Raw genomic sequence first — 12,188 nt, 5'->3', positions numbered from 1 at the left:
TCTACAGAAGGAGCGGGTCCTCCTCCATGGAGTCCGCCATGTTGCACCACCATGTTTCTATAGCCCAGAATGGAGAAACACTGGCCCTACGGAGGCCTTTCACATTTGTCATGTTTTTTGTGGCCACTGTAGTTTCCCCTACACGCTTGGAAGGGGAGGTTGAGGCGAGGGGTAGGCAATTTGCACCCTCCCTGCTTGATGCCACTAAATTCTAAACACTGGTCCTTTACAGGGAAGAAAGCATGTCACACTTTCAATAGCATAGTTTCCTTTCAGTGATGTATTAGCTATCAAGGTATGTCAGTGTGAATACTCATAGCAAGTGAAAAATACATTTTCACTGCTTATTTCCTGGCTTAGAAAACCTTGCTACACATACTTTTTGCCCTTGCCCATACACAAGTAAAAAGACATTCAATCATTGCAAACATGAATCAGTTATATTTCCTTGCTGTGTGTAAAGACATTTTTACCTTTGGGCTGTCTTTGATAAGTTGTAAGGGCTCTCGGCCTTACAAGTTATCAAAGATTTGCGTAGAGCTATAGACGTGGTTTGGGAAAGATCATTTTTACTGTCATCCTGCAGCCTCAAACCTTCACAGAGGAGCTGTCTACTGTCACAAATGTATTTTTTCCCCCCACCAATGCAAATCAGAAGATCCTACGCTCGCAGACAGAGACGCAGTGTACACACCATGCATGCTTCATGCCTCTCACTGTCACAGCTAGAGGAAAAACCTGTTTGGTAATTAGTGAGTGACTTCATTGTATTGCCTGAATAAGAAAAAATGTAAATGTATAATGAAAAAGGATAACCACTGCCTTAAACCCACCTCTTGATACTTATCATTATAAAGGAAAAGACTGAAGGACTTAATTTAGTGCCTTCTTTGATTTTGAGGCATATGGTTAGTATCATACAGTATCCTCATGTACACTCTTACAGTATATCTTGTATATTTCTGTCCTTTCGAACTTACAGGGCCAATACTCATCCACGTTGTCTGTATTCACGTACCATACACTTGCATCACGATTACAACCTGGAACATAAAAAAGCTGTTGAAAAAGAAAAGGCTTTCCTTGTTCATCAGGGTGGTGTGGCAGCTTCCACTGACTAAAATGTCTTATGCCAGGATGTAGTATTTATTGTCTTGATTCGTGATCGCAAAACAATTTCAATTTGGTCATAATTATTTTCTCTGCTTCACTTCATTTGTTATTTATTTGGATATCTTCAAGGACAAGGCTCACTAGTAGTATCAGAGATGAATACAGTACGAAAAAGCTACATTAAAAGTAACCTTTTCTGGATTTTAAAGTTTTGGTGTCATGGAAACAGTTACATGCATGACAGTTTCTATTCTGAGGTTTGATATTTGTCTTAAATAAGTGACTGCTGCTTTTAATTGAGAAACATAAAAAGATTGTCAAAAGCATCGTCTAATCCAGTTTCTGATTTGTTTTAAATACTTGATATTCAATATGCTTGTTTTCACTCTCTCAGGTTCATGAGTGTTAATAGTTGTGTTTTTTTGCATCTCAGGTAGAATGCAAATTTACGGCCCCAAGTATATACTGTAGTTCCACAGCTATTCAAGAAGTGAAGAAATCACAAGGTGTACATGTTTTTTTCTCATTTGTACATTTTTATGTGTTCTTAATATGGTGCACTGTTACAGTAAACGTTAATTATTTTGCATAGAACTAGTTCACAAAGAAAGAAAACTAGATTTGTTAAGCAGACGAAAATTATGTACAGTCAGTGTCAACAAAATCATGATGATGTTCATGAAACTTCTTCCTCCACCGTAACACTTTGCTTATACAGTATTGGTTATTTAGTAAATATAGGATGTGACCACAGACAGTCAATCAAGCATCTGTTTGCATTCAGTCGATTCATGCATACATTTTCATAGATGAAAAGATGGTGTATTTACTGTGACATTAAGTTTTCTGAATGATCTGTAACATGTCTTGGATTTTTGGGTGAAAGTCATGTTTAACGCCTGGGGAGGGAGAGAGGGAGAGGGGGATGTTGGTTGTTTTATTACCCCCAAAATGGTTGTTTTTGTTGTTGAATCTTAAATTTCTCTCTGTACCCAGGTGACATTTTTCTTTTGTGTAGTAAAGAGGATGTTTCTCATATGACCATGCATATTTTGTATTGGTTCACACCAACATTTTTACAAAAGAAAAAAAAATCAGAAGAGTACTTGTCTTAATAAAAAGATATCAATGTTTAAAGTGCTGTGCTGTTGTGACTTGATCAGAAACGCACTCTCTTTTTGTAGTCCAACTCTGAGACGGCAGAATGTATTAACTTGTATTAGTTGTCATATTCATTCCGCCTGTTTAACATGCTGAATACATTAGCTGGACTGAACCTGTTCATGTCATCCTGAGCTGCTAATGTTTGTCAAACTCCCAAAGAAGAAAGATCCCAAATTAAGGCAAAACTACTGTACCGACGTAGATTTGATGTGAGTGAGCAGCAGCAATCTGAGCTCCTATCAGTGACTGACACATGCACTGTGGTACAGATAAAGACAAGAAACGTTTTAAATGACACGATGACTGACACCGACAGGCTCGGGGGCCCCTGTTAATGGTTCCCGCTGAACACGTGGATGTTAGTGATTTGACAAATTGATAGGCATTTCAGGGGGAACAAGACCTAGTTCATAACCATAAGCAATTCTGTCATCAGAATTCTGTCAGTGGCACCATTTCCCATTAGTTTAAGTGATCCATCCCAGGTAAAGGTCAATAACATTATTCAAACTTTAATGGGAATAGTTTAACCTTAGAAACCAGCCACTTTTCTCCCTTACTCATACAATCATTGAAATATAACGCTTCCCTCAAGAAATATTAAATACCTGTTTATTGATTTTTTTTTCTTTACATGACAAATTATGGGATTTTCTCTATATTTATTCACTTTTTCGAGGTTAAACTCTTGAAATGAAGCCATCTGAATTAAAAACAGGTAAAAAGCATTTGCCATGCGGCTGTACCAGCTGACAGTGCATCATGAGTGCATGAATGTAGAAGGGTGATGTTTCAGTTAGATGCTACTAATCCCATTTAAATGTTCAATTTTAATTTGGAATGACATGTTTAAGTGTAATTAGCACAATGGGGAAATTGAGAGGGAACGAATGTCTGAGCATGGCTTGTTTAGTTGGCTAATTGATTGATTGAGATTGATGGCATGTAGCACTTGGCTTGGCTGAGGTATAATTAAATGATGTGGGAATAAATAGTGGGTGAACAAAGGCAAACGCAACAGGCTCTGTCTGTATCTATGTTGCTCCTGCTTAGCACAAAGCACATTAAAGAACTTGCATTATTCTTATGTACTTATTTATTGGCTGATTCAGTTGTTAACAAAAAGGACAAATCCCTCTTGTATGTCGGTTTTTAAACTACACTTTTTATTCCTTACAAGAACTCCAGGGCTTTTTGTATCGCAATTTAATTCTTCAGAAGATTTAGAGCAATTCATATATGATAAAGCCTCTACGTGAAATTAAAATTGCTAAACACAAGTCTGAACACAGAAAAAATTTACTCCTAATTTGTATATATTTATTGTATATATTTATCACAGAACTCCACTGCATTTGTTTATCACAGAATAATGAATATTGAATTTATAATTTTTTTTTCTTCTAAATGTATATTTTTTCAAACAATCTTTCTTTTAACAAACAAATGTTAAATAGGGATTTAGGAAGTTCCGATGCAGAGCTATTACTTTCATTTTATTTATGTAATGATTCTTCTCTATTAAATATGTATATATGGTATATACAGATGATGCAGTAGTACAATATCCCAGTACAGTACAGTATACAGTATCCCTTTACACTCAAGTAAATTCTACATTCTTACAGAGCAAAATGATGATTGTGATTGTACTTCCCTGCATCAGCTTATTGTTTCGGTTCTATATCAACCACAAAGTTTTTATTCACGTTACGTTAAATAGTGTCATTATCATCATTACAATGAAGTACAATTTACAATAATGTAACAGTCAATGGAATTGAAAAGACAAGACCTTTATTTTTTTCTTTCCACTACTGCCATGCTGTACAAGGCAGCAATTATGTTGCAATGCTGCTAAACTGTGTGATTATGTTGCATTCATGTTGATCCAGTGGTCTGTGTACTCAGTAATACATGCTGAAGCTAACATGAGGTGACTGTATCCAAAGAACTGAGTATGTGATTTAGTGTTTCGTACTTTGCATTTTGTGTTTAAAAGTAGGTATTTGTCAAGCCAGTCGACTTTTTGCATTAAAAATGCCAAGTCATTTTCCATGAAACAGATGAGCCAGTTGTTTCAAACAATGATGAAGGACAAGCACCTGAATCCTGTGATAACCACAACACAATTATCTCTGACTGCTACAGTACGACCCAGAGAAATCTGCATTAATTAAAGCACACACAACCAGCCTGTTAATCCCATATGAAAGTGTCAGGCAGAAGAGACGTGTGTTTGTGAGGTGATTAACTCCAAACCTGAAAGATGCTGTGAACAGCACTATGGGCTCTAATGTCAGCGATGTTGCTGCTTGATGTTTAATACTCTGATACTTATTAAGAGATTGATGTTTACCAGAGGGAGGAAATGTGCTAGATGTTAATGTGGAAGTTTTAGGTGCGATTAATCACAAAAAGCTATAAAAAAAAAAAGTGGTGAAGTTTTTCAGACAGGAAATCTGTAATTATCTGCTGAGCCTAAGCTTCAAGCAGTATCCTCTGAAGATCCCCAACCAAATCTCAAGGTGACTCCTTTGTGCAGAAGCAAAAAAAGAAGTTTTCTTCTTCCAAATTTACACTGATGTTCCGCTTCATAGCCACCACCCAGATACAATAAGCAAGGCAAACATTTCCCAATCTTCTCCTCTTATCTTTTATTCTCCTACGTCTGCATGTAATCTTTCTATCATATTTAGTATTGTTGATGCAAAATTAATTTTCATTTAAAGTAGATTTTTAATTTGAAACACTTAAATAGCTGTTCATGATTATCTCCTTGAGATAGCCGTGAAAATTCTATTGTTGCATTACAAGTTTATTTAGTCACCCAGCTTCCTTCTGATACACTGCAACGCCTCAACGGATGTTTTTTCCACACATGTTTTGTGAGTGTGTTTCTGTTGTCTGCATATGAAAGTGTTCTATTTTTATGGGACAGCCTGTTACAGTTTTTTTTAAAATGTCTGTACACAGCCTTGAAGTCAGTCACAGGGAGCCTTGGTGAGTCTGCGAGTTGCGGCAGGAACATTGCCATCTCAGTAATTTATCACTCTGATTCTATTTTCACTTATTAAATTAATCAGTTAGGTAATTAAAAGTTACATGTTTTAATTAAATTGGCATTGAATTCAAACAGTGAAAGAAAGGCATCATGGGATGAAGTTCATCAGCTTGAATGAGCTTGAACGTCATTTCAATTCCATTTGGGAAGATGTGGGTAAGTTAAAATTATTATCTGTTTTGTACTCTGTATTCATTGCTGTCACTCGCTTTTGAAATAAAAGTTGCAGATAGTAACACAATGCCTTAGAGAGCAGTAAATACAGAAATATTTTAATGTATGTTAATTTAAAAAAAATGTGTAAGCCAAACTGTGTAACAACATATATAAGATCACAGATCTTACATAAAACCTATAAAAACACTTGCCATTGCCAATCATGTCAATTCTACTACAGTTTATACACCACTGGGTTAGCATTTAACTAGATAGCTTATAGCAGGTCTAGTTTTGTTACTTTTTACCATTGTGATTCAAGGTTTAGCTACTGTCTTACTTATGTAGTATAAACAAAATCACACTTACTACAATGTTCGAATATTGATTTTTCAATTCCAGGAAACAGGAAAATATAAAAACATTGCACCTCACAAAGGATGCCCTCTATGACAATCCAAAATGGCTCAGTAAAAACAAACTATCTCAGACTAAATGCATTTTCCTCTTCAGCTCTTGTCCATTTGTACTAAAGAGCTAGTTTATTAAATTAATCTTGAATTAAATAAATTCAAATAAGTGATTTAAAGGCTAACCACATGCGAATTCCAGAGTCAGAGGCCAGTCTGTTTAACTGGGCTGTTAGCTTTTAGCTTGTTAGCTTTAAGCAGGACTAGTTTTGTTACTTTTTTCTTTGTCATGAGATTTGTTAAGATGTAGCTACTGTTTTATTTGTGTGGTTTAACAAACTCAATTATCAAAATTATTTTTTCAATTCTATTAAACAGGAAAAAAATGGATAAAAAAGGTTTAGCTAACTTAAGTATATCTCACCAGCTAGCCTAAGCTGAGTGCTGTCACTGTGGTTTTTACCTGTTTTCTAGTTTTTGTGTAGTTTGTTAGGCTATTTTTTGTTGTTGTTGTTGTTGAGACATTTCTGTGATATAATACTTTTAGTAAGGTAAGATGTCTAAAGTCTAGCAACTGTATCTTTTCTTTGTAGGCCAGCACAGATTAAGATTGGATATAGAGGTTTACAGACAAATACAGAGCATTGTTTGGTATTCATTTCATTTGTTCAGCTGTGCTAAGGATTCAATTTCTGCTTGGTAAAACAATGCTGAGCAGAGCTGTTTATCTAGTTTGCCTGTGTGGTCATCTCTACACATCTACACTGAACATTTCAGATTGTACTCAAAGAGTGAAAGAAACCACGAGGAGATGTGGAAAGCCATCATCTGAAGCATAATTCTTGTGCTATCACTGAGTATTCATTTTAAAACATGAAAGCCTGAGCCTGAGATGTAGTAAGTACCCAGTGTTGGTGCGCTCTTAACATGTCATTGTGATGTGAACAAAAGAAAACTGAGCCAGTGAAACAAGAAAAATGTGTACATAAAAGAACAAAAGAGATGAGTTAATGGAAACAAGATGAAACGCACTTCTACAGTGGTTAATTAGTATTTTGAGGAATAGTAGTAGGACCAAGAATATTGCGTTATTCTAAGAAAAAAATATTGTAGGCCTTGAGTAATTAAAGCAAACGTGAGGGTGGACAACATTCTCCAATTATGTTGATAATTACCTTCAAACACATCATTAGATCCTTACTTCTATTCCAGCCAGTGTATCACTTCCTGTGCAGTATGGTAAAGGTTTGTTTTGCTCTATGAAAGAAAACAAATTTTTCCGGGCAAATTAGATATTTTATTGAATCTCAGTTAAATTATTAGCATTGATTCACCAGATAAAGTTTGGAAAACAAGCTCACCACAAACTTTGTTTGTTTTTAATCATCCAAATTATGAAGACAGTATGAAACATGAACAACAGAGGACGGAGTTATTGTAATTAGCTTACTTTAACCATATGACATATGATGTTACATGGAACCTGCTTGCAAATGGTTGTTGCTGAGACCTTAAAAGATTTTTTTAGAAAGCATTTTCACCTCCACCCTAAAGCATATTTGATTTAGCCCAATTTAAAAAGGGCATGTCAGAAAGATAAATTATATCCTAGCATGCTTTGTTTCTTAGCGTAGAAATTAAATTGAGGTCTTAAATGCATAAATTAAATCCTTGTGAAATTACAGAAAACTGAGCCTGAAGCAAGTGAGGCTCCTTGTTCCAGTCAGTTAAATGACTGCATGGATGTAATTACTTTTCTGCTCAGTTACAAGTTTCCTTTCTAATTTTCATACCCCGACTATCTCGTCTGTGTGGCATCTTACCTGTCTGACTTTAGGATCATCATCCAAATACAAATTAGTAGTTTATGTCTAACTGCAGTGGTGCACACGCAAATTTGAAACAGCGAATCCTTTGAATCTGAGCATTAGCTGATCTGATGGTTACACTAAATGCTCAGTGATCCAGATGGGTGCTTGCTTGATTTTTTTTTTTAATGGATAAAACCCACTCTCTGTAACCTGGAACCTATTGTTTGGCTTTTGTTCTTATCTCCTCATTAGTAATACATTTTGCGAAATTCAAAATCATCGAACTGTATTCAGCATGGTGGTGCCAAAATAACAGCTGTATCATTTACAAGTGAATGCCCCAAATGGATTCACATGGCTAAAGCTTATTCAACTGGTGGTTACCTTTTGAACCAACTGTAATGCCTTGGATAATTACATTCTGTTTCTCAGGCTATTATTCATTAGCTAAAAGGTCAAGAGCATTATTTGCAACACAAACTGAGCCTTGCATTGTATGGCCAAGCACGCAGTCTTCTAGTTGCTTAGTCACTTTGATTTTGCATGTGAATGTCAAATTCAAAAAAACTGAGCCCTAATAGGCAGCCATTACTGCAAGTGAGTAGCCTTTGTGTAAACTGAGGTCTAATCACTTATTCAATCACTAAGCATTGCGTCCCTGCTCTCCTCCACTGCTCCTTCTAAAAAGCAGCTGATTTTGTATTTCAAAAACCATGGATACACTTGAATAAAATATATATTTCTGCCCCATAGCCAAGGCATAATTGGTTATCTGAAGTTCTAACAAGGTTCTCTTGGTTGCTTTAATTAAATTAGAATCCATTGTCATGTTAACTAGGTAATTAAGTGAGCCATGGATGATCTTTCTTTCTCTTATCAGTGGCGACACTAAGTCTTACAAGCAAGTACTGGGAAGGATCCAAAATCTGAAATATGCTGGTGACTAAGGGTGCAGCTTCTCCTAACTACATAATCAGTGAGATGTTGAAAAGATAACAGGAACGTGCCTAAAAGTAGAAACTGCCATCTACTTGTTTAGCTCTTGTGAAACTCATCTCCTCACCGTCAACACAGAGGACAACGTGGCGCTGAGCCAGAATGGCAGATCAGACTTTTCCTCTGTCACACTAACAAGGAAAAGCGCCAAAAATGGATGCTTAAGCTTGTAATAAGCTGCAGTACTGCTTTATGTGCTCACTAAAACATCTATTTTAAGGCACAATTTCAGGCCATCACACAGTGCTATCTATATACAGTGGCAGCATTTTAAAAGACTGTATTTCTTAATACATATTCACAAGAGATCAGAAAGAAAATCAACCCATATTTAGACTGATATGAATTCCAAAATAAGCCCCAGGCAGGATTCATATCTTTTTAAAGGAATATTTTAGAAGTAGAGGCTTCTACTGCACCATTTTACTATTTCAATATGCTCTGCACTTCAGAGTCAAAATCCATCAAAGAAACAATGAGGAAATGTACATTCATAAAGTTCCAATAATGTTTTGTAATGGAACATTACACTGTAATGAACAACCAAAAATGGTTCTTTATGGAGCCACTAAAGTGCCGTGAACCAGAGAAACACAGCTCCTGCCATGTGCTATATTACTAATAGATCTGCAAACTGCAGTCACAGTAAGAACCATTTGAGTTTTTAAAGTGTTCCTCTAGAATGTAAAGAGTCGATAATGCAAAATTTTATCCAATTCAAAAGAGTCATCTCCTCCAGTGTGTAGGGCAACTATTATCCCGCAGATCATCGGCCCCTGGAGAGGTGACAGTCCTTTCACCTTGCAGCTGCTGGTGCTTTGGCACCACACGCCTTGCACATCCCATCTTTGCATCTGGACGCCACCAGATGTTCTTGAATAATTTCTCATACAGGTGAAAGTTCCCCATGCAGCTAAACATCAACTCGGGCAACATTTCTTCCAATTCAGACACATCAAGATACAGGCAGATATTTTTGACTGGGGGGGAGGTACGGACACTGGACACTTTCCGCCCCCACACTCATTTCATTTGCTCCCCACTGAAAAATATGACTTTAACCTGATCCTGAAAGGTAGCATATCTCAAATGCATCACAATGTCCAAAAAGCAGATGGCCGTCTAGCAGGGCAACAATTCTTCTCTGAAACGCTGAATAATACATGCATATCTTGCTGTGATCCAGCGAATTCAATAGCCTATAGAAACGGATTGCTCTCAACGTAAACCATTTTGCTAGAGACCATTCTCTTTCCTCAGGTCCAGTCTCCCATAAATAATTTGCCTTCAACCTTCACATGCATAAAAATTGCAACTTGTTGGTTATGAGAGAGAACAGTGAGGATGCACTTTGAATGCCAATGCGGCGATGAATAAACAATGGCTCACTGCTCAGGAGCAATGCAGAGCTGCCATGAGACATTGCTTTGACTCCACAGGCTCTCTTAATGGTTTTTGCCACAGACCAAGCCTTTCAGTCAGCTGTGAATGGGAGGCTGTTTTGATCTGGGAGGGAACACTTTAATAATTTCTAACAAAGCAACAATTCCCAGGACACTCTGAACCATTCACTTTAAGCCATGATTGAACTGGCTTTCTATAGCAACAAGCTTAAGGTATGTGAGGACTCATACTGGCTTTCAGAAGATGTCATTAACAGCAGAGGTTACTAATATAGTCAACTGTAACGATCTATCACACTGCACATCATATTCATACAGTTTCTATAATAACCTCCACTAATAATTCAAAAGCAATACAAACAGTAAAATAGTAAAGAGCCTCTGTAATGTTGCTGAACAGATATGAGGGGTCTGAGATGTAAATCAAAGTCTGATCTTTCTGCAGTGCAACAGTGCCACCTGGTGGTGCATAGACGCCACTATGGGGCTCTAAGCACCTAGTAGTAGCTCTCTACCTGGGGGTCAGGTCACAAGATGATTAACAAGATACATTATTTTAATTGTCTCCTGACCCAGTGTTTCCCCTTTTACTTCTTAATACTTCCTAAACGTATCAAAATCATACAATCTGAGAAGATAAAAGCACGTATGTATTGCATGTTTTAGCATACATTTACCATAGCCTCTCAAAACAAAACAAAAATGTCTGCCCGCCGACTTTCTTGATAGGAAATGGAGTTGCAACTTTGTTGGGAAAGGTGTTAAATACATTTTTTATCAGAATATTTGTCCTCCAGGTGGTAAGAGTATTCTTTGCAGAATGAAAAAGTATTTTTAAGCGAACTTTTTTGCTTTTCGAACATCATAGATGAAGTACCTACAGTTACCTAACGTTAGCCTATGCTAATACATGAGGCACAAACTGGAGCTAGGCCTCAAGTAACGCATCTTAGGGAAGCATTTTTTAGGGCTGAAGACTACAAGTTTGAATATTAAAATAAATCTGGGGGTTTGGAGTTTGAAAGAAGTGAGCTTACCAGACCGCTCCTCATCTCTGCTTGAGGCGAGCTGCTTGAAGCTACATTAGCCGCTACTAGCACAACACACCTGAATCCCTTGATAATTATGCCTGAATCTCTGACCAGCTGGCATTGTGGGTAAAGTAGGCTCCAGGTTTTGGCAAGGAAGAAGGTGTAGAATAAAGAAGAGGATGTCTCTGGTTGTTCTGCATCTATTTTGATATTTTTTAAACTGTCCATCGCAAGTCCGACAACTTTATTTAAGTCAAATGCTAAATAGGTGTGGTACTTTTTTGGTGTTATAATGCTAAAAGATGTGCATCTCCAATCCTCTCCTGTAAAATACACCCATGGCATAAAAGTTCAACAAACTATAATCATTGATATATCTTTATTTTTTTTTAAGATGCTCACTAAAATAATGCATTTAACATGTCTTAACAGAATATCCTCATCTACATGTTTGGATTTGAAATAGCTTCTTTAATGAATAAAACAACATCATAATTTATGTAAAACACCACATTGTTAAAAGTTCCCTAAAAGAGGAAAGACATTTTCATTTTTGTGACATAACCACAATGCCATACAAAATACAATTTTCACCTATTTGAATGAGCTAATTTGCATTGACGATATGTCTAGCATATTTTGCCACGGTAGCTTTGACCTTAACAGAAATCATAGCACTCATTGTTATTTTAAGATTGCATTATACAATGTGTGATAAAGAAAAAGAAACTTGAGGATATCTTCCATTCTACCCCCCAAAAGTGCTAATTTAGTATTTAATGATGATTCAAAGCAGGCTATTTCTTACAGAAAAAAATACTGTATATACTGTATATCAAGAGGCTTCATGTACACCACGTTAAGACAATGTGTTTTATACACAGTTATCCTCAAAAGTGCTTGTTGTAGTCTGAGCAGACTGGAATAGAAAACAAAATGTACAGTACATTGGCCACATGTTAGCAGTGTGAAATTTATAGAAATATAATACATTTAAAATTAATGTTATTTTATACACATTCCTATACTGAAATCATATT

The sequence above is a fragment of the Micropterus dolomieu genome, linkage group LG01, assembly GCF_021292245.1.
Source record: "Micropterus dolomieu isolate WLL.071019.BEF.003 ecotype Adirondacks linkage group LG01, ASM2129224v1, whole genome shotgun sequence".
Classification (NCBI taxonomy): Eukaryota; Metazoa; Chordata; class Actinopteri; order Centrarchiformes; family Centrarchidae; genus Micropterus; species Micropterus dolomieu.
The sequence above is the reverse complement of the archived record's forward strand: the minus strand, read 5'-3'. Positions refer to the sequence as shown.